Here is a 27,260-nt window from a genome sequence, read left to right on the forward strand (position 1 = left end):
ACCAAGGGAAAATTTGTTGTTTGTTCCCAGATCTATCCAATGCTTTTGACTGTGAATGTCATGATACACTGTTGTTCAAACTTCAGTACTGCAGGAGAGGAAAAGTAGGTGACATTACAAAATTGTGTGTGAAAAATTGAAGGCAGTGTGTGGAAATAAAACACAAAATAGAAGGGAAAATTAGAAATATCAACTTTAAATTTCAAGGAGTTAAATATGGAGTTCCTCAAGCAACAGTACTGGGTATAATGCTTTTCATTCTCTACATAAATGATGAGTACACAAATATATATAGGGTCATTCCATATCAAATTATCCAAGTCATGTCACCCACTGCCTACCTAAAATTTATTTTTACCAAAGTTTTAATATAGTGATGTTCCGATAGTTTTGGCTCTGTGAGAATGTGCCTGCAAAATTATTTATTTATTTATTTATTTGTTTATTTCAAATTCCACAGATCCATATTGTAATGAATCACAAGGATGTGGAATGAGTCAGATTTACATCATTATATAGATATTGTAAACAGTGTACAATAAAATAATGTACGTTACTAAGAAGATCTTAAGGTACAAAAAGAAAAGTTTATTTACACATTGACCTCCTATAACAGGAAGACAAATAATGAATAGAACATTAGAAGTTGAAAGTCTCAAAACTTCAATACAAACAACAACATTTGTTTACAAAAACCATCACTGTTTAATTTTCGTACACTCATCAAAAGAGTAAATGGCTTATCCATAAGATATTTTCTTAATTTAGGTTTAAATGCAGGTGGGTCATTAATGTGGACTTTGACATCTAATGGAAGAGAATCGAAAACTTTTATGGGACAACAGTGAACACCTTTTGGTGCAAGATTTAGATCTTTTAGATTCCTATTTAAATAAATTCAATGTGATAGGGTCCGCAGCTGCGGTGAATTTTTTGAATGATTCCTTGAAGCCTTCAGCTGTAATTTTCTTTATTTCCTGTGTGAATGTACTTGTAAATCATTTTTAACCCTGTGCTGTGGTCATGGTATGCACTATTAGATGTAAAGAGATTATTGGATTATGGACAAAAACCAGCAGAAAAAATAAGTATTGAGAAATGGTCATTAATACTTGGAGCTTAGGGAACAGGTTTCTGCAAGAATAACTTGGATGAACACCACTCATGATTCTAACTGCTCTCTTTTGTGCAATAAAGATTTTTCGGCTAAAGGTTGATTACCCCAAAAAATTATACCACATGAAGTGATAAGTGAAATTTCAATGAAATCAAGACCTTTAGCTGCTTACAGGTATTGATAAATATCAATGGGGACAGTTGAAAATGTGTACTCTCCTGCTTATATGGCAGATGCTCTTTCCATCTAAACCATGAGGATATGTCCAAAAGAAGAGATACTATCTTCATATGAAATGATAAGAATAAAAATAGCCAAAATAAGCAGATTTTATAGCATTCATGTAATGTGTAATTATGCGTGGTACTTATCTACAGAGGTACTTGTAACGCAGGTTTTTATGAAGCTTTTGATATGGAAACTTTTCCAGATGTTAAGAGAGGAATATAGTCAACAGAAATGCAATTATGTAAGCAGTTAAGTTACAAAGACCATTATAAAAATTCAATAAATGGGACTTTCCAATTAGTAAAAAAAGTAAAAGGGTGTTGAAAAACAGTTGTATCACATTTCTCCAACCTACTGTGAAACTAGTTTTGATCTAAAAAATTCCAAAACGTGCAAGATTTCTAATAAAATAAAAATTTAATGTACTTTTATGAATGAATGAACACACAAATAAATCAGGAAACAAAAATCTTTTTACTATGACTATAAAATGATCACTCAAAGTTAATCCAGACCTGAAACCCACAACCTAAAATTTGCTTGAAAATTTTTTTACTTGTTACTTTTGCAATTGCAATAAATAGAGTAATATTTCTTCCACCAATTTCATACAGTTTTTGAGGGAGGGAAAAAGTTGGAAAATTTGTAAAAAAATACACATAAATGTCATGGGTGAAGCTTCCGATATGGATTGCATTACTTTAGAAGAAAATAAAATAGCTTAGCTCATTTTCCAGACATCCATCACATTTTTGCAGATATCAAAAAAAGGATGCAACTTAATTGTCAAAAATTTAATAACTCTGCTTGATTTTTCAGAAGACAGAAAATCAACTGAAACTTTTAAGGCCCAAATAGTGTTTTTTAAAAATAATGTAAGTATTTTCAGACAGAGCTGTTATCATGCCATTTTTCACTGAAACTCAAATGTGATACGACTAAAAAAAAAAAAAAAATCGGGGATTTGACAGACACAGATTTTTATATATATATACCTAAAAACAAAGATGATGTGACTTACCAAATGAAAGTGCTGGCAGGTCGACAGACAGACAAACGAACACAAACATACACACAAAATTCAAGCTTTCGCAACAAACTGTTGCCTCATCAGGAAAGAGGGAAGGAGAGGGAAAGACGAAAGGATGTGGGTTTTAAGGGAGAGGGTAAGGAGTCATTCCAATCCCGGGAGCGGAAAGACTTACCTTAGGGGGAAAAAAGGACAGGTATACACTCGCACACACACACACATATCCATCCGCATATACACAGACAAAAGCAGACATTTGTAAAGGCAAAGAGTTTGGGCAGAGATGTCAGTCGGGACGGAAGTACAGAGGCAAAGATGATGTTAAAAGACAGGTGAGGTATGAGCGCCGGCAGATTGAAATTAGAAATTAGCGGAGATTGAGGCCTGGCGGATAGCGAGAAGAGAGGATATGCTGAAGGGCAAGTTCCCATCTCTGGAGCTCTGACAGGTTGGTGTTAGTGGGGAGTATCCAGATAACCCGGACGGTGTAACAGTGTGCCAAGATGTGCTGGCCGTGCACCAAGCCATGTTTAGCCACAGGGTGATCCTCATTACCAACAAACACTGTCTGCCTGTGTCCATTCATGCGAATGGACAGTTTGTTGCTGGTCATTCCCACATACAACACTTCACAGTGTAGGCAGGTCAGTTGGTAAATCACGTGGGTGCTTTCACACGTGGCTCTGCCTTTGATCGTGTACACCTTCCGGGTTACAGGACTGGAATAGGTGGTGGTGGGAGGGTGCATGGGACAGGTTTTACACCGGGGGCGGTTACAGGGGTAGGAGCCAGAGGGTAGGGAAGGTGGTTTGGGGATTTCATAGGGATGAACTAAGAGGTTACGAAGGTTAGGTGGACGGCGGAAAGACACTCTTGGTGGAGTGGGGAGGATTTCATGAAGGATGGATCTCATTTCAGGGCAGGATTTGAGGAAGTCGTATCCCTGCTGGAGAGCCACATTCAGAATCTGATCCAGTCCCGGAAAGTATCCTGTCACAAGTGGGGTGGCAACTACCCTCCCGACCTGGTACAGAAGCAAATAACCAGAGCCACTTCCTCATCTCCTCAAACCCGGAACCTTCCACAGAAGAACCCCAAAAGTGCCCCACTTGTGACAGGATACTTTCCGGGACTGGATCAGATTCTGAATGTGGCTCTCCAGCAGGGATACGACTTCCTCAAATCCTGCCCTGAAATGAGATCCATCCTTCATGAAATCCTCCCCACTCCACCAAGAGCGTCTTTCCGCCGTCGACCTAACCTTCGTAACCTCTTAGTTCATCCCTATGAAATCCCCAAACCACCTTCCCTACCCTCTGGCTCCTACCCCTGTAACCGCCCCCGGTGTAAAACCTGTCCCATGCACCCTCCCACCACATCCTATTCCAGTCCTGTAACCCGGAAGGTGTACACGATCAAAGGCAGAGCCACGTGTGAAAGCACCCACGTGATTTACCAACTGACCTGCCTACACTGTGAAGCGTTCTATGTGGGAATGACCAGCAACAAACTGTCCATTCGCATGAATGGACACAGGCAGACAGTGTTTGTTGGTAATGAGGATCACCCTGTGGCTAAACATGCCTTGGTGCACGGCTAGCACATCTTGGCACAGTGTTACACCGTCCGGGTTATCTGGATACTTCCCACTAACACCAACCTGTCAGAACTCCGGAGATGGGAACTTGCCCTTCAGCATATCCTCTCTTCTCGCTACCCGCCAGGCCTCAATCTCCGCTAATTTCTAATTTCAATCTGCCGGCGCTCATACCTCACCTGTCTTTCAACATCATCTTTGCCGTCCCGACTGACATCTCTGCCCAAACTCTTTGCCTTTACAAATGTCTGCTTGTGTCTGTGTATATGCGGATGGATATGTGTGTGTGTGCGAGTGTATACCTGTCCTTTTTTCCCCCTAAGGTAAGTCTTTCCGCTCCCGGGATTGGAATGACTCCTTACCCTCTCCCTTAAAACCCATATCCTTTTGTCTTTCCTTCTCCTTCCCTCTTTCCTGACGAGGCAACCGTTGGTTGCGAAAGCTAGAATTTTGTGTGTATGTTTGTGTTTGTTTGTGTGTCTATCGACCTGCCAGCGCTTTTGTTTGGTAAGTCTCATCATCTTTCTTTTTAAATATATTTTTCCCACGTGGAATGTTTCCCTCTATTATATTCATATCATTAATTTGAACCCAACAATCACGTTTGTTATTGTTATTGTTATTGTCACTGTTACATTTCGTAGTCTTTTCTGTCATCTTATTTCCTCCTTCTGTTTTTGCCAGCAGTTTTACCTCCTTTTTTACCGTAATCCAGTATACAATTTTATCCCGCCAATATATACTCAATAATACGTAATAATACGTAACCCACTTCCAAATCATAACCAAAAATTTTTTTTTCCGCTTTCAACACTACCGCTGCTATAAAATCCACCGTTTCCAGTTCACAAACAGTTCCTTTCAGCTATTAAACAACCTTTTCGGCTAGTTTTAATATCTTTTGCTTTATTTCCATTTCCGTTTTTCTCACATCATCGATCATTTTTAGCCGCTTCCCACAGGTTTTAACGTCATTATTTCTTCGTCAGACAATTGTTAGCTAAATTTTCCATAATCTGCCACCACCAAACCACCCTTTTAATACATCCTCACGTAGTTTTTTCGAAATTTTCCCGTATTTCTCCACCCTTTAACGTGTTTTGGCGGCAACACAACCACCTAACCTTTATGCACATCATTATCTACCTACACAAGTTCACCACAGGATCAACATAGCCCAGCTCTATCCAACCCATTTTCGCCTTTTTTCACACCAGATCTCCATTTGCTTTCTAGTTTTACCTTTATCTCTCCCCAAATATTTTTATATTTATTTTCATTTTCATTTCAGCCTCGTGTTCCACTTTCCACCTTCTAGTACCATGTCACCCTCACAACACCTCCACAATGACCCCATTAGGTTTTATTTACATTCCCTCCGCAAACATGCCTTCGCCCTAGCCAGATTACACTCCCATATTTTATTTTCTCAGGCTTGTCTGACATTTGGCATGACCCCCAAAGGCCTCACACTTAAAGTTCCCATCTCTGGCTGCAACCCTTCTTTCCATCAGTCCCTATACCAGTTCCAAACCGAACAATCCATTGCCCTCACCCACCTAATCCTTCACCTACACATCCACTCAGCCAATCAACACACCCATCAACTCCTGTCCCTAATAAAAGTCCTCAATCTTTCCTCTCCCACATCCACACCGGTTGTTCAGAGCATCCTCCTACAGGCCAACCGCAAATTAGAACAGCATGCCACCCTCCACCTTAAAAAACTATCCAATCTCCTGGTTTCCCACCTCCGGAAAGGCAACTCACTCACCCTTCACAACCTTTCCAGCAAACCTCAACCTCCTCTCATTGCACACAAACCCAGTCTCTCCCATCTACTCAATCTCCCACTTCCAGCTCCACTCCCTCCAAAACCTCAAAACTCCAATCAACACAATCTGGAACCACAACACCCCAATTCAGTAGTTAACCTCTCCTCCAAACCTCTCTCCCAATCCGAAACCTCTGTCCTATCCAAAGGCCTCACCTTCAGCCCCACTCCCAGATTTAACCAAACAGCCCTTGTCAAAGATTTACTGTCCTACACCCGTACTCTCTGCTGGAAATATCACTTTGCCACGAAGAAAAATGATCCTAATCCTACTCCTAATGATCCAACTCCCCAAGATACTATCCAAATTGAACCATGCCTGGAACAGTTCCGTCCTCCGTCACAGCGGGACCCACCTCCTCTTCCTCAAAATCACCCTCTCCTAACCTTCCAGGAATTTCTGACTTCCAGCCTTGCCTCTCAGTCCTTCTTAAAAAACCTTAATCCTACTCCCAACATCACCACTGCTGAAGCCCAGGCTATCAGTGATCTGAAGGCTGACCAATCCATTGTCATTCTTCCGGCGGACAAGGGTTCCACGACTGTGGTACTTGATCGTCGGGAGTATGTGGCTGAGGGACTGCGTCAGCTTTCAGACAACACTACTTACAAAGTTTGCCATGGTAATCCCATTCCTGATGTCCAGGCGGAGCTTCAAGGAATCCTCAGAACCTTAGGCCCCCTACAAAACCTTTCACCTGACTCCATCAACCTCCTGACCCCACCAACACCCCGCACCCCTACCTTCTACCTTCTTCCCAAAATTCACAAACCCAATCATCCCGGCTGTCCCATTGTGCTGGTTACCAAGCCCCCACAGAACGCATCTCTGCCTACGTAGATCAACACCTTCAACCCATTACATGCAGTCTCCCATCCTTCATCAAAGACACCAACCACTTTCTCGAACGCCTGGAATCCCTACCCAGTCTGTTACCCCCGGAAACCATCCTTGTAACCATTGATGCCACTTCCTTATACACAAATATTCCGCATGTCCAGGGCCTCGCTGCGATGGAGCACTTCCTTTCACGCCGATCACCTGCCGCCCTACCTAAAACCTCTTTCCTCATTATCTTAGCCAGCTTCATCCTGACCCACAACTTCTTCACTTTTGAAGGCCAGACATACCAACAATTAAAGGGAACAGCCATGGGTACCAGGATGGCCCCCTCGTATGCCAACTTATTCATGGGTCGCTTAGAGGAAGCCTTCTTGGTTACCCAGGCCTGCCAACCCAAAGTTTGTTACAGATTTATTGATGACATTCTCATGATCTGGACTCACAGTGAACAAGGACTCCAGAATTTCCTCTCCAACCTCAACTCCTTTGGTTCCATCAGATTCACCTGGTCCTACTCTAAATCCCATGCCACTTTCCTTGACGTTGACCTCCACCTGTCCAATGGCCAGCTTCACACCCACAAGCAACAGTACCTCCATTATGACAGCTGCCACCCATTCCACATCAAACGGTCCCTTCCCTACAGCCTAGGTCTTCGTGGCAAACGAATCTGCTCCACTTCGGAATCCTTGAACCATTACACCAACAACCTGAAAACAGCTTTTGCATCCCGTAACTACCCTCCCGACCTGGTACAGAAGCAAATAACCAGAGCCACTTCCTCATCTCCTCAAACCCGGAACCTTCCACAGAAGAACCCCAAAAGTGCCCCACTTGTGACAGGATACTTTCCGGGACTGGATCAGATTCTGAATGTGGCTCTCCAGCAGGGATACGACTTCCTCAAATCCTGCCCTGAAATGAGATCCATCCTTCATGAAATCCTCCCCACTCCACCAAGAGTGTCTTTCCGCCATCGACCTAACCTTCGTAACCTCTTAGTTCATCCCTATGAAATCCCCAAACCACCTTCCCTACCCTCTGGCTCCTACCCCTGTAACCGCCCCCGGTGTAAAACCTGTCCCATGCACCCTCCCACCACCACCTATTCCAGTCCTGTAACCCGGAAGGTGTACACGATCAAAGGCAGAGCCACGTGTGAAAGCACCCACGTGATTTACCAACTGACCTGCCTACACTGTGAAGTGTTGTATGTGGGAATGACCAGCAACAAACTGTCCATTCGCATGAATGGACACAGGCAGACAGTGTTTGTTGGTAATGAGGATCACCCTGTGGCTAAACATGCCTTGGTGCACGGCCAGCACATCTTGGCACAGTGTTACACCGTCCGGGTTATCTGGATACTTCCCACTAACACCAACCTGTCAGAACTCCGGAGATGGGAACTTGCCCTTCAGCATATCCTCTCTTCTCGCTATCCGCCAGGCCTCAATCTCCGCTAATTTCTAATTTCAATCTACCGGCGCTCATACCTCACCTTTCTTTTAACATCATCTTTGCCTCTGTACTTCCGTCCCGACTGACATCTCTGCCCAAACTCTTTGCCTTTACAAATGTCTGCTTGTGTCTGTGTATATGCGGATGGATATGTGTGTGTGTGTGCGAGTGTATACCTGTCCTTATATATATATATATAAGCATTTCAAAGCACTGTTCAGAAGTTCATTTAAAACATTGTGTAGACCAATAAGCTATATTACATGTATCTCATGTTTTGTTGAAATAATAATAGGAAAGAGCCAAAAGTTTTTTTAATTGAAAATTTCATTACTAATTTTAATTAAGTAATTTTATTTAAAGATATCAAATGAATCTATTTAAATAACAATTATTCTAGGCAGATGAGTGTTTGAATATAAAATGTATATGTTTTGCAGTGAAGTTCCTTGGAGTTCTCAAGTGAAAGTACTTACAGTGTCTCTATTTTTAATTAACTGTGACAAATTAGATTCTGTTAACTTCCTCTCATTCTCATTAAAGTAATAAGTCTTCCCAATGTGCTTGATACAGGTACACCAACATTACATAAAATGTTTTGCAAAGGCACAAAATGTGTCTTCCTTCTCAGGTTTAAGAATGACACTGATGGTCCAGTACAGAGGAGGGAAAATAGTTCATCATCTCCTTCTTCATCACATACATTCTTCATGAACGTGAAGTACCACTTGTCAGCATACACAGCTGCTACAAAAGAGTTCTATCGAAAATGGGTGCATGCTCATTGTGGGGTACAATAGTGTCATTAAATAAGAAAGTTGAGGAAGGCTTTTCAGAAAAAGTTGCTCTTCTAATTTCTAATGAACCACAGGAAAGTATTAGGTAACTGTGATAAGTCCTGCTACCATAAATCATGTGGTTGACAAAAATGTCTTCTGGAGGTTCCTGCATAGGAAATCTATATTGATTTTCTCTAAGGAGTGGAAAAAGCACTTGTCAGCATTAGCCTTGTAGATATTTTAAACACCAGATCCAGTTGTTATTGGTACATCATCCTCTAGTTGAAAACTAGCTTTCCTCAATACACATTTTACAGTTCATTTCAATGAATCACACAGGTTTACAATTGGTAGTAGGAAAAAAAAGTGTTCAGTATCAACCGAAAAATTATTAAAGCTTGAGCAACACATTCGTTAGTGAACTAACTTAACCATTTCTTTCTGAGCAGCATTTACAAATACTACACTGTGCTCCACATCATTACATATCAAGCAGCAGTTCAATATTACCAGTTTTTCCACATTTGTTGCTTGTCCCTTACATACAGGATGGATTGCACTGCTGCTTCTTGTCCAGTGGTTACACATGATTTCACTCTGCATTATAAAACTGTAGTTTTCAGTGAAGAGGATTAACAGATTGCTTTACTGGGGGTTAAATTTTCTTTCGAATTTTTCATGGATCTTGCCTGACACTTAAGATATAAATCAGTCTGGTTTAAGTATTGTAATTTTATTACCAACAAGTCAGTGCATTCTACAAAAACTGCAGACTGCTTTGTCAAGTTGGCCTGATAATCTGTGTAACCAATCGTGAGAAAATGAAGTCTTTATTGCATATAAAAGAGTCATCAGAATTATGGCTAGAGTGCACACCAGATACTCATGCAGAAATTCATTCAAACAGCTTGGGATATTCACCATGCCATCTCTGTACATTTTTTCACTAATGTGCTTTGTGAACAATAATCATACAATTTACAAAACAAACAGTGATTATAATGAAACATCTTGCAGGAATGCTTAAAATTAAACGATTGTACTAATTGTAGCACACTGTCAAAAAATTCCTGTAAAGAATAGAAAGAACTACTCAATAGATAAAGTTTCACCCATTTTTGGAATTTAGCTATATCCCCAATTTTAAGCATTTCTGTAAGAAATGGCTATGGAGCACTGGCATATCAATTGATGGCAGAATGCTTTTTATTTGTATAGGAATATAAGACTTATAACTGGTTTGTGTAATCATTATTACTAATATAATCAGTGTTGTTTTTTAAATATTTGAATTTCATATATGATTTAGTTTGTAAGTCTCAAGTCCATTTAGATATGGTTATAACTGTAATAATCTGACACATTCTATGTCCTGGCAATACACGTGCATGATGCATCTGCAGAACACAAACATAAATAGATAGATAAAATACATAAATAAATTCACTGGGTGTACTCAGTTTCATAATCAGAATCTTTGTAAGCTAATTTGTCATAACTGAGACAATTATCACAGTGATTAAGAATGCAGTCATAATTTTGTGGGTCATATACACGAAATTTTATAAGTTCTTAAAATGTTTCTTCAGTGTGTTCCTAATCCAAAACAGTTTTACGTTTTGGATAGTACAGACACACACTGAATGATTGCCTGCAGCACCAGCTGAAATACACAAGTATGGTCCTACTGAACAAAATTTAGAAAAATCAATGCTAATATTTGAGTTCTCCCACTTAAAACAACAATCTAGTTCCATTAGGTTGCACAGAATAACTCGTTTTTACTTATACACATTCTCCTGAATGAAAAATTTGCCTTTTGATTCTGATTACATTTGAAGTTATTCATTATTTTGGTAGAAATCAGGGACAAACGGTTGGAATAGGTGAACAAAATTGTGAGTAGGATAATTGTGCCAAGTGCATTAGACCAGTAGACCTCTGTGAAATGGTATTCTATGGTATTAATTGACAACAAGATTTTGTGTGTAGCCTATATGTAAAATGTGTTAATGAGAATGAGTTTTTATTTTGTACCTAAGTATTTTTTCCACATCATTTCGCTTTTCTAAACTAAAGAATCCAACACAAGTTTCACAACTTCATCTGTGATCATTTGATGTCCATTTTGTTTAGAAACTGATAAAATTTTGATTTCTATTTTCAGTTTCGTTGCCTGTTGAACAACACACTCCCTAACATTAAATTCTGACCCCTTTTATTTTTATTTATCTTTTTTCTAGATCTCCAAACACTAGCCACATGGCATCAAAATCTCTTGCTTTCTTAACAATTTCCTCACCATTTTTATTCTGCCTATCGTCAAAAACTTAAAAACTGTTACTTAACACCTGGTACACATTCCCTCCCCCCCCCCCCCTTCAAATGATCAAATCATGCTTCACTTTTCTAGCTTCCATTTACCATACGAGGCGTTTCTGCAAATTGGAAAAAAATAGAGTTTAGACAGGGAGCACCTCAAATCATCTTCAGCTTTTTTGCATTCTTGACACTTTGATTTTTTGGTACTGACTTATGAAATGTCACCTATGGGTCACCTGTATCACTTTTATTTCTGTCATTGATTTCAGTTCTTTGTTCACAAATCTTAAGACATGTTTTAGAAAGTTTTTTTGCCTGGTTTTACTTAGATTCTCCTAGCACTTAATGATTTAGATAAAGTCAACTTAAGCCCTAGCCTCAAAAATTTTTTAACTTCCAGTCTGTGTTGAAAGGATCACTACAAGATCTTTGCTGCCTTTCAAAAACTTTTAAGCAATACTGGTAACACAGTATCTATGATGTCCAAATATAATAGTTCTTTAACTTGATCTTCTGGATAGTTTATACTGGGCTGTAATAATACACAATCTTGTTCTTCTTCACTTAGTTCTGGTGTTTTAAGTAATTTTATGACACCACCCAAATTCATACTTTCCTTTGTAAGTACCTGAGTACTACTTCATTTAAAAATGTACTTCATCACAAATAGAATGGCAAATGGCTGCACTCTTAACAAATATGACCTGTCTCACAGAAACACAAAGAGCAACTGAGGCCAAATGGACTGACTGCTGCATCTCAATAACACTGAACATGCATGTCCATGGCTGACATTTTTCATGTCTGTACAGGTTCCATGCAAACTACTGCAGGCACACAGAACACTTCCTTATCACTGTGAACAATTGTTAATTGCAGAGATAAAAATAAATTACACCCTTAAAAAATTACTGAATCAATAAAATGGAAAAGTTTTTCAAATGTAAGGTTATTTTGTCTGCCTAGAAGAACTGAGATTTAAATATGCTAATTTGATGCTCCTGCACCTGAGGCAGTGGGTATCAGGCTTAGATGAACTTACTTGGAATAATCCTTTTTTTGTCACAGGACAAGGCGTTTTGATTTCAGATTTATTCATGCGTCCATTCACAAAAATCCATTAATGTTTTTATTTTATTAGAAAGCCTACAAATTTTAATTGGAGACTTCAATGCCCAGTTAGGAAGGGAAAAGAGATATAGAGACATAATAGGGAAATGGACAGCACAAAGAAGAACAAACAAAAATGGCATAAGACTAGTGGAATTTTGCAGAAACCATGACATGATCTCAAAGTCGACGTATTTTAAGAGAAGACCAAGTAAACTAAAAACTTGGAAACATCCAGACTGGAAAAAAGGAGAATGGCAACTGGACCATGTCTGCATGGACAAGAATTACCACAAGGAAATTTACAATGTGAAAGTACTGAGAGGGACAGATACCGGATCAGATCATTACATGATAAAAATTAAAATTAAATTAACCCCATTAGCAAAGAAAAAATCCCACCAGAAGAAGAAGAGAACCTGTGACCCTCATAAACTGATACAAAATGAGGATTATGAAGCACAAACCAGGGATTTAAAAATAACAGATGATCTGGAAGAAATAATTCCCAAATTGAAACAAATAGCTGAACAAGTTGCCCCTATAAATCCGAGGAAAAAACACCAGTGGTGGAACGATGAATGTGATGAAGCAGTGTTGGATCGACACCAAGCCTGGTTAAGGCATCAAAATGAAAAAACAGAAAAGTCATATTTGGAACTCACAAAACAAAGGAAGACAACACAAAAAATAATAAGGAGAGTTAAACGTCAGTACCAAAAAGATATACTTCTAATGATAGAAACAAATAGTGAAAAAACAAACTCAAGAGACTATTACAAAATATTTGGCAGACAATTACAAAGATATGATCCTCCAACATTAATGTTAAAAGATAAAGATAATAACCTAGCCCATAGCAATAGTAAAAATACAGAAATTCTAGCAGAAACATTTAACAAGTTACTAAATTGTGAAGATCCCCCAGAACTTCTTCAGATAAACACAGAAACCCCAATTAAAACACCAGCAGAAAATATAAATCCACCTACAATTAATGAGGTCTACAGAGCTTTGAAAGAACTCAAAAACTACAAAGCAAGTGGAGAAGATCAAACGTTTGCTGAACTTTGGAAATATGCAGCAGAACCAGTAAATATAGCATTACACCAATGCATAGTAAAAATCTGGAATGAAGAGAAATTACCAGAAAACTGGACTACTGCTATAATACATCCATTACATAAGAAAGGAGAAAAATCAAATCCAGACAACTATAGAGGAATTTCCCTTTTGGACTGCACGTATAAGATCATGGCAAGAATACTATACAACCGCTGTAAAGATCAACTAGAACTGGAACTGGGAGAATATCAAGGAGGATTTAGATCCTGGAGAAGCTGCCCAGAACAGATAATCACCTTGAAGTTAGTTATGGATATCTACAAAAGAAGGCAAAAACAACTAGTCATAACCTTTGTAGATTTCAAAAAGGCGTATGATTGCATCCATAGATCTTCAATGATGAAAATATTAAGGAATTTTGGACTTCATCCTAAATTAATAAAAATGATACAGTTAACCTTAACAAACACCAAATCCAAAGTAAAATTTAGAGGAGAAATATCTGAACCATTTACGATTAAAACAGGGTTGAGACAGGGAGATTGTTTATCACCATTGCTATTCAATTGTGCTCTTGAATATGTAATGAGAGAATGGTACAAGGAAAATCCTATGAATATTAAAATTGGAACTAAGAAAGATAAAATAAACCTAAATTGCTTGGGATTTGCTGATGACCTAGCATTACTAGCTAATAATATTCAGGAAGCCACGAAACAAATAACATGCTTACAAAATATAGCACAAAAATTAGGACTCCAGATATCATTTGAAAAGACTGAAATAATGGTAACGGATCCACTTGTAATAGATCACATCACAGTGAACAATAGGGAAATTAAAATAGTGAAACAATTTAAATACCTGGGTGAAATTATAACACATAAATTGGACGAGAAACCTGCATGGCGAGCAAGAACTAATAAAATGATAAAAGCTCAAAAACTAACATGGTCTACGTACAATAAAAAATGTCTATCAATTAAAACAAAATTAAAACATTACAAGACGGTGGTTCAACCAGAGGTTACATACGGAAGTGAAACTCTTTTTAAAGTCACCCAGAAAAACAGAATTGACAAAATTTTAAAAGTAGAGAGAAGAATTGCTAGAACATGCATAAATAAGAAATATCAAAAAGCTGGGCAATGGCGGATAGTTCCAAATGAAGTGGTATACACAGAACTGGAGCCCATCACCGATACTATACGAAAGAAAAGGATCTCTTTTTGTGGTCACATTCTGAGGACACCAGAAACCAGATTATCAAGGAAAATTATTGAGAAACTCTGGAATTTGAAACAACAAGGAGGATGGCTTAAGGAAATAAGAGAGGATATGGAAGAACTGGAAATAACTCTGGATGATTTGCAGAACAAAACAACAAATTTAAAGAAGTTGAGGGACACAGAAATAAGATTTAAACCAAAAATTGACAAACGACATACAATGAAAAGGGTATTTACAGATGAGGAACGACGAAAAGCATCGGAACGAATGAAGAGATACTGGGCCACTCGGAAGGGGAAAATACCAAAGAAGAGGACCAGAAATGATTGACTGAAGTGGTCCAATGAGGCCGTAAAAGCAGAAGAAGAAGAAGAAGAAAAGCCTACAGTCTTGGGAATTACTTATGAGCAAACCTGGGTTTTTCAATGAACTTGTAATTTTTCCAGTGTTGGAACAACATATGTGAAGATATTACAGTTTTTTTGTAAAGAGGATGTGCTTTTCCATAAGCTACTGACTTTACTTTTCCTCAGTTCATCATTTAATACACTGAATATCACTGTTTCAGAATTCTCTTGCAGCTGCGTCTGCACATTATGTTAGTGAGGTAAGACATTGTAAACTCCACTGTGTTTTGGCAAAAGTGTGGCATTTCCCCTACTGCGCTCTGAGAGACCATCGTCCCCCCCCCCCCCCCCCCAATTACTCTTTCACAACCGACTGCACATCTAACAGTCACGACAATTTGCATGCCCTATAACATGTAACATGCTGCATCCTCCCTTTAAAGTGCCAATATGATTAATGCTATGGACACATGAACGTGTTTTTCACAAACGTTTCGCTGGAATTCACGGTGACGGTGTGGACTGGTGAATGGGGCTGGCCAGATGACACTTGTTTTACACGTTGCACACCCGCAGACTTCTGGGATTAAACGAAGAGAATGCGCTGGTGTGCATTCTTTCTGCATGTGTTTTACGTTGGGCACTGGCCACATGTGTGGAAATTGTGTTGCCTGTTTATGATTTGTTTGGGAGAAGTGATGTGATAAAAAGGATGGCGCTACAGGATGCCTAAGAATCTGTTACTTGTTTAGCAGTGCAGTGCAATTTAACTGTGATATACTCAAGTTCTATTCATGTGCGTTTCTTGTGTTAGCTGCCAATTGCTGTTATTTATGCAAATTACAAGAACTATACGCATCTTACTGGGGGGGGGGGGGGCATATATGCTCGCAAGGTAGCACTCTACTGGTCAACGTCAGAGCCGACGTCTTGCTACTTCAATAAACTCCCCATCATCCACATACAACTTCCCGCAGAGTACATCCTCCGTTGGACCAAACAGATGAAAGTCAGAACGTGTGGGGTCTGGATTGTAGAGCGAAAGAGGAAGAACATTCCAATGAATGTTTCTGAGCTCCTCTCGAGTGTGCGGATTAGTATGAGGCCTTGAATTGTCATGGAGAAGGAGTTCGTTAGCATTTTTGTGGCGATTTATTGTTGGTAGCACAAAACACTTACAGGACTTACAGCTGTGTGAGGCCGACTGGCACTCGGAAGATCGGACAGTTTTGTGCGACCTTGTTGCGATGATAGACGTCTCGTCCAGTGCTTTTGTTCACTGCCAGGCCTCTGTAGACATTCTGTAAGCGCCTATGGATATATGTAATGCCATGGTTTTCCATAAAAAGGAACTCAATACCATCTCTCTACTGGAACACACCTGTAGACACCATTTTGTAGACGCCATTTTGAAGGCTACGTATAGACTAATGCCGCCACCTATCGGAACTTCATGAAACTATAGGGGTTGAAGTGAGAATAGTCCACGATGTCCAACAACAAATTTCGAATTTTTTCAGTCGAAATTAGTCGAGAAAACGAATGTGCTGCATTAGTTATTGGACGCCCCTCTTACTAAAGATGTGCAAAAGCATGAAATATGTGTAGAACCAAGGAAGAAGTAGTGACTCTGCTACCCCCATTAAGCTATACATATTTCATAAACAGAAGTCTTTCCTTTGAATGCGACAACAAAGGACATAAGCGGGAATTACCCGCTACTGCCTGTAGATGGAGAAGTTCACTGTTAGAGCTGTAGTAATGAGTTTACTGTTTGAACTGTAGTAGCTGCTGCAGTTGGCTTCCTGTGAATGAATATTAGATTATTATACCAGTAGATAAAGTTATTTTTTCGTAAAGTATGGGTATATGAACACAGTTGAAACTGAGAGCACTTGCACCCGAGCCTCGATTAGCAGAAAGTACACTGAGACCAAAATCTAAGAAGAGGAAACAGGATTCATTCGTGGAGAAAACTGCACAGTTGTTAAAAGGGGAGTTATGTGCACATGTTAAGAAGACTCTCGGTGAGGTGACTGATGTGAGTGCTGCATCGATAATATGTTACTGTCAGAGGTCAGTTTCATTAACATCTGTTGTGAGCAGTTCCCAGAGAAAGTATTTAGTATTGTTTCACATATGTTTTGTCACAGCTACCACCTACAGAACTGTAATTATTCCAAACTATTTTGGGCGAAGAAAGCCTTCTCCACTGATGATCGTATGGTTAGAAGACACATGTATTAGCGAGCTGAGTTTTCGCTAACGTTTTTGGTTACTTCTTGAGGTGAGTCAGAACGTCCTTAGAAGGACTCAAAGTCATAAGTTTATGCCAAATTTTTATACTGATTCTTGCTAAACCATATCAGATGCAGCATCAGTTTCCATTTCAGTTTCTTTTAGTTTCTTGTGTACTGCAACGATTACATCACCTCCAATTACCATTGGCCTAGGCATTCTCTATACACTTAGGCTTACCCCAAAAATCTCACTGCTATTATTTTAGGGTTTTATGTGGGTTCTTTACCTGGTATTATGTGAACTCTGCTGCATTTTACGTATGCTTCAAACCCTGGTACTTCGTTGCGAATGAGTCTTGTCTGTTCAAAATCAGATACGTAGCTCAGTGAGCACCAATTTGTCTGATACCTCCAGGTGAACCTTATGACGTTGTGGCTGCCCCAGCTATAATAGGCCACACTCTCACTGAATGGCGTGGACATCTTGGCATACACGGTCGCACTGAAACCTTGGCCAAAAAAAACTAGATCTTCTGCGGTGTTCGGAAAACTATTTTAACACCATATTTATTGAGGATCATAGCGATCTTTGCACTCCCTGGTCTCACATATGACAGAAACACCAGTTGCTTGCTCTCTTCTGGTTCATCGTGCTGGTTGCATTGCCTTCATAATTTCCATTTCTTTGGAAGACTGCTTAGGTGTTGGTGTTCAGTAGGAACATTCTCCTGTTCACTTACGGCCAAAATGCTGAGATACATCTCTCTTAGATGTTTGTCAGCTAACTTGGTTAGTTTGTAATCAGCCATCAAGAACATGTAAACATCAGTAGAAACTTTCATGTACTAAATGCAACATAACATAAACAAAAATAATTGCCATGGACATGGACGCTGCTAAAGGTAAGATGAAACTGTGCTGCACATCAGATTCTCGTGTTAACTTGATGTATATTAAGCAGTCAAAAAAATCGTGAATGTTGGCCAAAGGGAAATCCAATGTCAAACCCTTCAAGGTCTCCTAGCGGGGAAATGGAGCGAATGTGGTATTTTGTCATATTAAAAAAATCTTTCATTTTATGTTCTCTAAACCCTAAGGTTTTGTAGTGCTAAGAAAATAACTTTTAGTTTTATGTGGCACTATTGTAGAGAACTTTACTTTCTCATGTATTTTTCAAAAACAGAATACAATTAAACTGGATGATAATTATTTAAATATATCCAATGATCTTTCTTGTTAAGAAATTTGCTTTAGTGATGAATTACATAACTGCACGAAAAATGAAAACCATTTTAGCCACTACCGTAAGACATAAAACACTGAATATGTACCTCGTAATGGATGCCTGTGATTAATTACACCAGCTGATGAAAGCTGCCTAGAAATTATAGCTCCTAGGTATTCTGAGGAGAAGGCTATAAAATTACGAGCTGCTTTGTAAGAGGCAACTGGGAAAACTTAGTCGACCTAGAGCACCCATCCATCTTCATACGACCAATTTCGTCTCAAAGTGTTCATTACGAAGTATTGTAACAACTTACTAGCTCTGAGGTGGGTGAAGAATGTGGACAAGAGAATATCTCAAATGGAACCTGAAACAGTCATGTCGAGTTCTTTTCAATGACGAATGCAGATTGTCTTCTGACGCCTGATGATCGTCATAGAAGTGTGCAAGACTGTCAAATACATACAGGCATGTACCTCTGAGCCATTCTGTTCCCTGGGTTCAGCAGTGAAGAGGGTCATTCATGACATCATGTACCTATGTTGGACGCCTGTGATCGCCATCAATGACAATTTGAGGGTTCTGCGGTACCGAGATAGGATTCGCCAGCCTGTTGTCCAGCCCTAGGATCAACATTTTGATGATGTGTTCGCCTTTCAATACCTTGGTGAATGAACATACTACGCCCACCTCATGAACACACCCCTTTCCAGGAGACAAGAATCTGCCGAATGGAGTGACCTTGCGACCAGCCAGAACTTGCATTGCTTCGTTGTAGGGACACTTCTCATATGCTGGAGGCCTCAATAGGGACAGAGATGGATCCAATGCACAGGGTGGAGAAACACTGAATCAAAGCAGTACAGAGATGAACCTGACCCCTGACACAACCGCCAAATCTGTGATCCCTTCTTCTCTGCCAATAAAACTGCCTTTCTGAAACTTTTATAAGTTTGGAAAGTGGGTTTAATTGAAGTGAAGTATTATTAAAAATATTACTTAAGTGAAATGTACTATAGAAAAGTATTGCACACAACAGATTAAAGGTATAACTAGTAAATAAATTTAGGACCGAGAGAATGTCAGCATTGGTTGTAATATCAACTGTATTTTATTGAAAATCTACATTTCAGCTAATAGTGCAGCCATCATCAGTGTACCACGAATACCTCTCCTGCACTAACCTTTGCATCTCAGATTAGCACTTGCACTCTGCACTCTCAGTTATCTGTTGGATATATTCAAATCTCTGTATTCCCCTGCAGTTTTTACCCTTTAATGTTCGGTCTAATACTGTGGACGTTACCATGACACCTTAACACATGTGCTATCGCCCTGTTCCTTTCTCTGGTCAGTGTTTTTCATATGTCCCCTCCTTCACTGATTCTTCAGAGAACCTCTCCACTCTTTGTCTGATCAGACCACTTAATTTTCTACAATCTTCTGTAGCACAACATGACATACACATCGATTATCTTCTGTTCCAGTTTTCCCACTGTCCGTGATTAATCACTATACAATGCTGTGCTCCAAATGTACATTCTCAAACATTTCGTCCTCAAATTAAGGCCAATGTTTGTTACCAAAAGACTTCTCATGACCAGGAATGCCCTCTGTCTTTGTGATAACTGTGCTGTGATGTATCAAAAAGAATCATCCGATTTCGAACGTCTAAATCTCTGAAACTAATAAATGAAATGAATTTTGTTTTTTGATGAATGGGAAACCCAAAAAGTCTTTTTTCGAACTTTTTTATAGTTGTTCAACATCCTCCCCCCCCCCTCCCTGACATGCACGGCATACATCAATGCAGTATTCAAATTGTTCCCACACTGCAGTGAGAATGTCTTGAGTTAAAGTTTTCTCACAGCTGCTATTTAGTCCAGTGAAACTGTCAGAGAAAAAGCCTGTAACTTGCAAAAGGTGGGGTAGAAGATTTTATTTTTTTAACTCGTTCATATTGTTGGAAAGGTTACAAAACCAAGTTTTTCCAACAAAATTTCTCTTGGGAAAACTTTCTGCAGTCAAAAAACTTCGAAAATTTTGGACTTTTTTCAGTTTTTTCAAAATATCTTAGTTTCATTTGCTCCTATCACTTTAACGACTATTTTCTTTTTTAAAGAGCACAAAATTCTCTACAAATTTGATTCTTACCATTTTTTTCTACTCCCAGTATCTAAGGCGCTACAGCATGTCAAAAAATACCAATTTTTCAAATTTCGAGCAAAGTGGCAAATTACCTAATTTTTGAACACTGTTATTTCAGTTTCTATTTGTGTAGTATAAACATATTACTCATCATGTTATTCATTGGAATTTACCATCTCACTCTGCTGCAGGGCCAGGACAAACAGCATCATATTCAGTAACTACGAACACATTCACGTCGGATTGCGTGAAGTTTATTTATGTTACAATATGTAATACGATTGCATGCAGGTGCCATACATTTTCTGCAGTTGATTGACGTTAATGATCAGTTATAAGAAAAAGGACGTAGGAATTGTTCTTTAGCGGACAAAAGCGTATTTATTCTTTGGCGGGCAGAAGGCGATTATCTCTGGTGATTGTTCACAGCACGCTGACAGCTATTAGCACACAACAATAAGGGTCCAACAGTTTGGAGTCGCTTCCATTCAGTATACGTTGTGGTGCTGAAAATGAGTATGCCTAACATGAATTTGTGTTTCATTTGCGAAAATAACTGTGGTGAGTGGTGGACGCAATGTGAAAAAGAAGCCGGCCGGTGTGGCCGTGCGGTTCTAGGAGCTTCAGTCTGGAACCGCTACGGTCGCAGGTTCGAATCCTGCCTCGGGCATGGATGTGTGTGATGTCCTTAGGTTAGTTAGGTTTGAGTAGTTCTAAAGTCTAGGGGACTGATGACCATAGATGTTAAGTCCCATAGTGCTCAGAGCCATTTGAACCATTTGTGAAAAAGAAAGGACTGAGCACACTTATCGATTGTAGTGCTAAACGCAGGGAGTCTGCCCACCCGTTTTCTGAAAACGTTCAGTGAAGTGATGTTGCATGAAGCATGCTACAAGAAGTACATTAATGAGAGAATGATAGCAGCTAGCCTTCGACATCCTCAGGAACCAACAGGCGTGCTAAGTCGGTCGCAGGAAAAAGGTCAGTTCAGTTTCAAAGAGAAATGTTTCTTATTTGCAAAAGGGAATTCTGATGACTTTTTAACCAAGCAGTTAAGATTGCCATATGCCAAACGAAATTTTGTTTACAAAGTAATGAAATTGGAAGTGCAATCGACAGTATAAGAACAGGCTAAACGACGTGGTGATGAATTTGGTCAACAAGTGATAGTGCGGATTCAAAATGTAAATGATTTGGTTGCTGCAGGTGGGTGATACCACAGATTTTGCTACAGAAAGTTCTTTCACCGTGTTTCAGCTACTGGACAGAATCGAGGTTACCGACCTGCAACACAAGTAGATGAAGGCATGGAGGCTATATTTGCCTACCTGGAAACCAATACGGAAGAATGTCAATTTTCTACGGACGATCTGTTAGAGCAAATACCCACGTCACCTCGTCCTGATATTCGAACTGTCAAGGTTCGCCTTTTCCGGAAATATGGTGACGATGTGGTGATAGCTGAAACACCTTCAAAGCCAGGCACAAGATGATGCTGACGTTATGATTGTAACATCTGCCATTTCAAGAACCAAAGATTTTGGAAGTGATGTCATTGTAGGAGAAGATGTTGACCTGCTTTGGCTCATGACCGGTTTGGGGCAAGGCATTGAAAACTTATTTTTCTTAAAGCCAGGAAGAGGAAATGCAGAAGACAAGTGGTTTTCCACTGCATCTTACAAGTTTGACAGTGAATATATTCTGCTAACTGACGCCTTTAGCGGATGTGATGCAACATCCGCTTTTTTTGGTCAAGGAAAAATTAAGTGCTTCAATATCGTTGCGAAAAATGAACACCTAACCTCAGCGCTTTGCACGTTCAATAAACCACATGCAACCCGTGAAGAAATAATAACAGCAGGAGAACAGGTTACTATCGCATTGTATAGTGGAGGTGTCAGCAGTTCCGACACAGTAGACCATTTACAGTACCAGCTATTCGCCAAGTCTGCCACAAAAAGCAAACTGAATCTTGCACGATTACCACCTGCACAAGATGCTGCACAACATCATTCGTTGCGGACTTACAGACAAGTCCAAAGTTGGATGGGAAACTGGAAACCTCCTGAGAAATGGGGCTGGAATCACAGTGAGCACGGTCCAATATTCGTTATAATGAGCTAAGATTCAGCACATGAAGCACTTCTTCACATTGTTTCATGCTCATGCAAGCTGAACTGTGGTGGAGCGTGCTCCTGTAGAAAAGCGCGTTTGAAATGTTCTTCAATTTGCGAGAAATGTATTGGGGTCAACTGTGAAAACGTGCCAAAATTTTTGTATGAAGACAGTGAAGAAGATGTTATGGAGGATGTTGAGGAAACGGCTGACGAAATCAACGAACTTGCTGAGACTGACTCGCTGTTTAAAGAAGAGGTCAATCAGGAATCAACTCTATGTACAGACCCTGAATTCGTAACTCAAGGTATTTCTGATGACACTGAGGAACCTGGCCCATCAAAACGTTGGAAGTGATGCTCATACCTGTCTCAAGTGCGCTAAAGTGCGATATTACAAGTATTACACACCCAGAACTGTCAACATTTTTTACTAACTGACAATGCATTTTAATTGTAATAAAGCTACTTGTTTTTAATGTCAACTGTGTGGCCTTTATACACAAGAATAATTACCTACCTAATTAGGTTGCCTATTGCACTAGTTTCCTGAGACAATTTAATTTGTGTGTGTGTGTGTGTGTGTGTGTGTGTGTGTGTGTGTGTGTGTGTGTGTCTCTTAATGATGTATTTTTATATTTATAGTTTTACAAATACCAGGGCTGAGGTGGCCCATAGTGAACTTCAGGTAGTGATGTAAGAATCACAATAGTTGGGTGCCCAGCAATCCTCATGTTGCATACAGAGAAACTGAATACCTGAAAGTGAGGTGGTAAATTCCAACATATAGCATGATGTGTAATGTATTTATATTACACAAACAGAAACTGAAAAAATAGTGTTCAAAAATAAGGTATCTTGCCACTATGCTCAAAATTTGAAAAATTGGTATTTTTTGATGCGCTGTAGCGCCTTAGATACTGGGAGTAGAAAAAAATGGTAAGAATCAAATTTGTAGACAATTTTGTGCTCCTTAAAAAAAGAAAATAGACGTTAAAGCGATAGGAGCAAATGAAACAGATATTTTGAAAAAAACTGAAAAAATTCCGAAATTTTCGAAGTTTTTTGACTGCAGAAAGTTTTCCCAAGAGAAATTTTGTTGGCAAAACTTCGTTTTGTAACCTTTCCAACAATATGAACGAGTTAAAAAAATAAAATCTTCTACCCCACCTTTTGCAAGGTATATCTGCAATTTGACTGGACTAATTACACAATGTCTCAGTTCATTCATTGTTGTTGGTTATGGAGGCATATAAACAGAGTCCTTTGTAAACCCCCACAAGAAATAATCACATACAATCAGCGTGACTTTGGAACCCAGTAATGTAAGGCTGTATCATTTGGTCCAGTGTGACTGATCCATCGTTAAGTAATCCTTTGATTTAAAAATTCCTGCACATTCAGATGCCAGTGTGGTAGTGCCCCATCCTGCAGGTAAATGAAGTCGTTCGAATCAGTCTCCAACTATGGGAAATGGAAGTTCTGAAGTATATAGAGATATGTGCTTCCTGTAACACTGTACTCGGCAAATAAAAATAGACCATATACCTTTTGCTGTGAAACTGCAAAAAAAAAAGAAGTTTTGGAGAGTTCGTCGTTGTATGATCCCTCGCATGTTCTACAACTTCATGTGGTTGCTCCATACCCCATATCTCATATTATGACTGTTCACGTTTCCATTTAAATGTAATGTTGCCTTGTCACTAAGCACTAAGCTTGGATGAAAACTGTCATCCTCCATCTTGCTAAGAACGAAATCACAGAGCTTCACATGCTGTTCTATGTCATCTTCACGAAGAGCTTGCAGTAGCTGAATTTTGTATGATTCTTGTGTGAACGTTGATGCAACACACGCCAGACAGACTATGGGGGCATGTTGAGCTGTCGAGCTGCACGGCAAACGGATTTCTGCAGACTCCTTGGGAAACTATGGCAGATGCATTCGACATCTGTGTCAGACACTTGGGGACGGCGATTTGCCTTTACAGAAACAACCTGCTTCTCGGCATTGTTCATGCCATTGTCTAATGCTCTGTACTGTAGGAGGATCCACATCATACTTAGTGCAAAATTCATGCTGAACAGTTATTACTGACTCGCACTGCTCAAAACATAGACCACAAAACACTTCCTGTTGTCCTACCACCATTTTTACTAGAACTGAAGTGGGCACACACTGCTCCTAAATAGCAAAAACCAAGTAAAGCTCTAGAGTTTCCTCTTTCTAACAGTACATTGTTCACGTACATCTGTCAGATAACATAACAGTAGTTATGATTTTTTTTTTAAATCAGATGATTCTTTTTGATACACCCTATATAATAAAGAACGGATTTCGTTTGATGGTAAATTACACAGAGCAACGAAAAATTTTTTTTTTTGAAAACTTTTCTTATTTTGATAGCTGATCTTTATACAGGGCTATTACAAATGATTGAAGCGATTTCATAAATTCTCTGTAGCTCCATTCATTGACATATGGTCACGACACACTACAGATACGTAGAAAAACTCATAAAGTTTTGTTCGGCTGAAGCCGCACTTCAGGTTTCTGCCGTCAGAGCGCTCGAGAGCGCAGTGAGACAAAATGGCGACAGGAGCCAAGAAAGCGTATGTCGTGCTTGAAATGCACTCACATCAGTCAGTCATAACAGTGCAACGACACTTCAGGACGAAGTTCAACAAAGATCCACCAACTGCTAACTCCATTCGGCGATGGTATGCGCAGTTTAAAGCTTCTGGATGCCTCTGTAAGGGGAAATCAACGGGTCGGCCTGCAGTGAGCGAAGAAACGGTTGAACGCGTGCGGGCAAGTTTCATGCATAGCCCACGGAAAATTGGCTCATGCCGCAACTGGAGACCGACAGCGCCGACTTCATCTTTCAACAGGATGGTGCTCCACCACGCTTCCATCATGATGTTCGGCATTTCTTAAACAGGAGATTGGAAAACCGATCGAGCGGTCGTGGTGGAGATCATGATCAGCAATTCATGTCATGACCTCCACGCTCTCCCGACTTAACCCCATGCGATTTCTTTCTGTGGGGTTATGTGAAAGATTCAGTATTTAAACCTCCTCTACCAAGAAACGTGCCAGAACTGCGAGCTCGCATCAACGATGCTTTCGAACTCTTTGATGGGGACATGCTGCGCCGAGTGTGGGAGGAACTTGATTATCGGCTTGATGTCTGCCGAATCACTAAAGGGGCACATATCGAACATTTGTGAATGCCTAAAAAAACTTTTTGAGTTTTTGTATGTGTGTGCAAAGCATTTTGAAAATATCTCAAATAATAAAGTTATTGTAGAGCTGTGAAATCGCTTCAATCATTTGTAATAACCCTGTAGATTTTTATGAGCTGAATCCAAATTTAACCTTAGTTTTTTGTATCAACCATAATTTTCGAGCAATATGCTATTTACTATAAAGTATAAAAATCCAATGCTATACGGTAAATGGGGAAATTAATAAAATGCTTCATTACAACGTAAGTGTGGTTTGTATTTACTGTAAGCTACTTACAACAATGATATGTGTTAATAGAGGTTTCACTTGTCAGCTGGAACTGTTTGTATTTTCTTTCTCTTCTTTCTTTGATGTTTCTTGTGTAGCTTTTTCTGCAATGAGTTGCTTGCTGAACTTCTCGGTGAAGTGACCAACAATAGTCCCCAATCATGTTGGTATTCCAGCGGCCTTGGTAGCGTTTATCCATCACTTTAATGTCCTGGTGAAAACACACTCCTTGCTCCTCACTAACACCTCCAATATTGTCCTGTGAGTAATCAAGGTGACTGTCCAAAATGTGAACTTTCAGGCTCATTAAACATCCTAAAGATTTAAATTTTCTTAACATTTTAGCTATTATAGAAACATATTCTGGGTCTTTTACAAATCCTAAGAACTTTGTAATGACTTGCTTGAATGATCTTGAACACATATATAACATACTTTATGCGGCGCCCAAGATATATCTCGTTCACCAAGTTTAGGTCCCAAGTATGATAGACAAATCTTTTACACGAAGTCTGTAATGTTTGTTTGGTGTTTTTAAATCATAAATTCACCACAAATACAACAAAAACTGTCAGCAGAGTTTTTACAACCACAATTAGGCATTGTACTGAGCACATGTACAGGAAATGGGAAACTGAGGTTAGGTTGACAGTAAACCTGTTAACACAAAAATAGAATCGACCTTTTTTTGAGAGCAAATATTTTTCAGCAGTGCTACGAAAGTCATCTACATTCATTAAACCTCCTTTTTAAATTATTTTAACTATATAAAAGCTCTTAAATTCTTTAAAACATAGTTTAATTTAATAAATTTAACTGTAAAACGTGAAGAAATGGTGGGTGACACAGTTTTTTAAGTATCATATTTGGATTTCCCACCCTAAAAAACATAAGAATAAACTATTTTCAAAGAAAGTTTTTCCATCCTTGGCCTGTGTTATTGTTTAGAAATAAAGGAAAATGAGATATAATTGAGATCTTCAAAAACATTGCTTCTCGAGAATGATGTTTTTTGTTACCATTTATTTTGCATTTCCTTGCTTTAAGCAAAGAAA

The sequence above is a fragment of the Schistocerca cancellata genome, chromosome 3 (genome assembly GCF_023864275.1).
Source record: "Schistocerca cancellata isolate TAMUIC-IGC-003103 chromosome 3, iqSchCanc2.1, whole genome shotgun sequence".
Classification (NCBI taxonomy): Eukaryota; Metazoa; Arthropoda; class Insecta; order Orthoptera; family Acrididae; genus Schistocerca; species Schistocerca cancellata.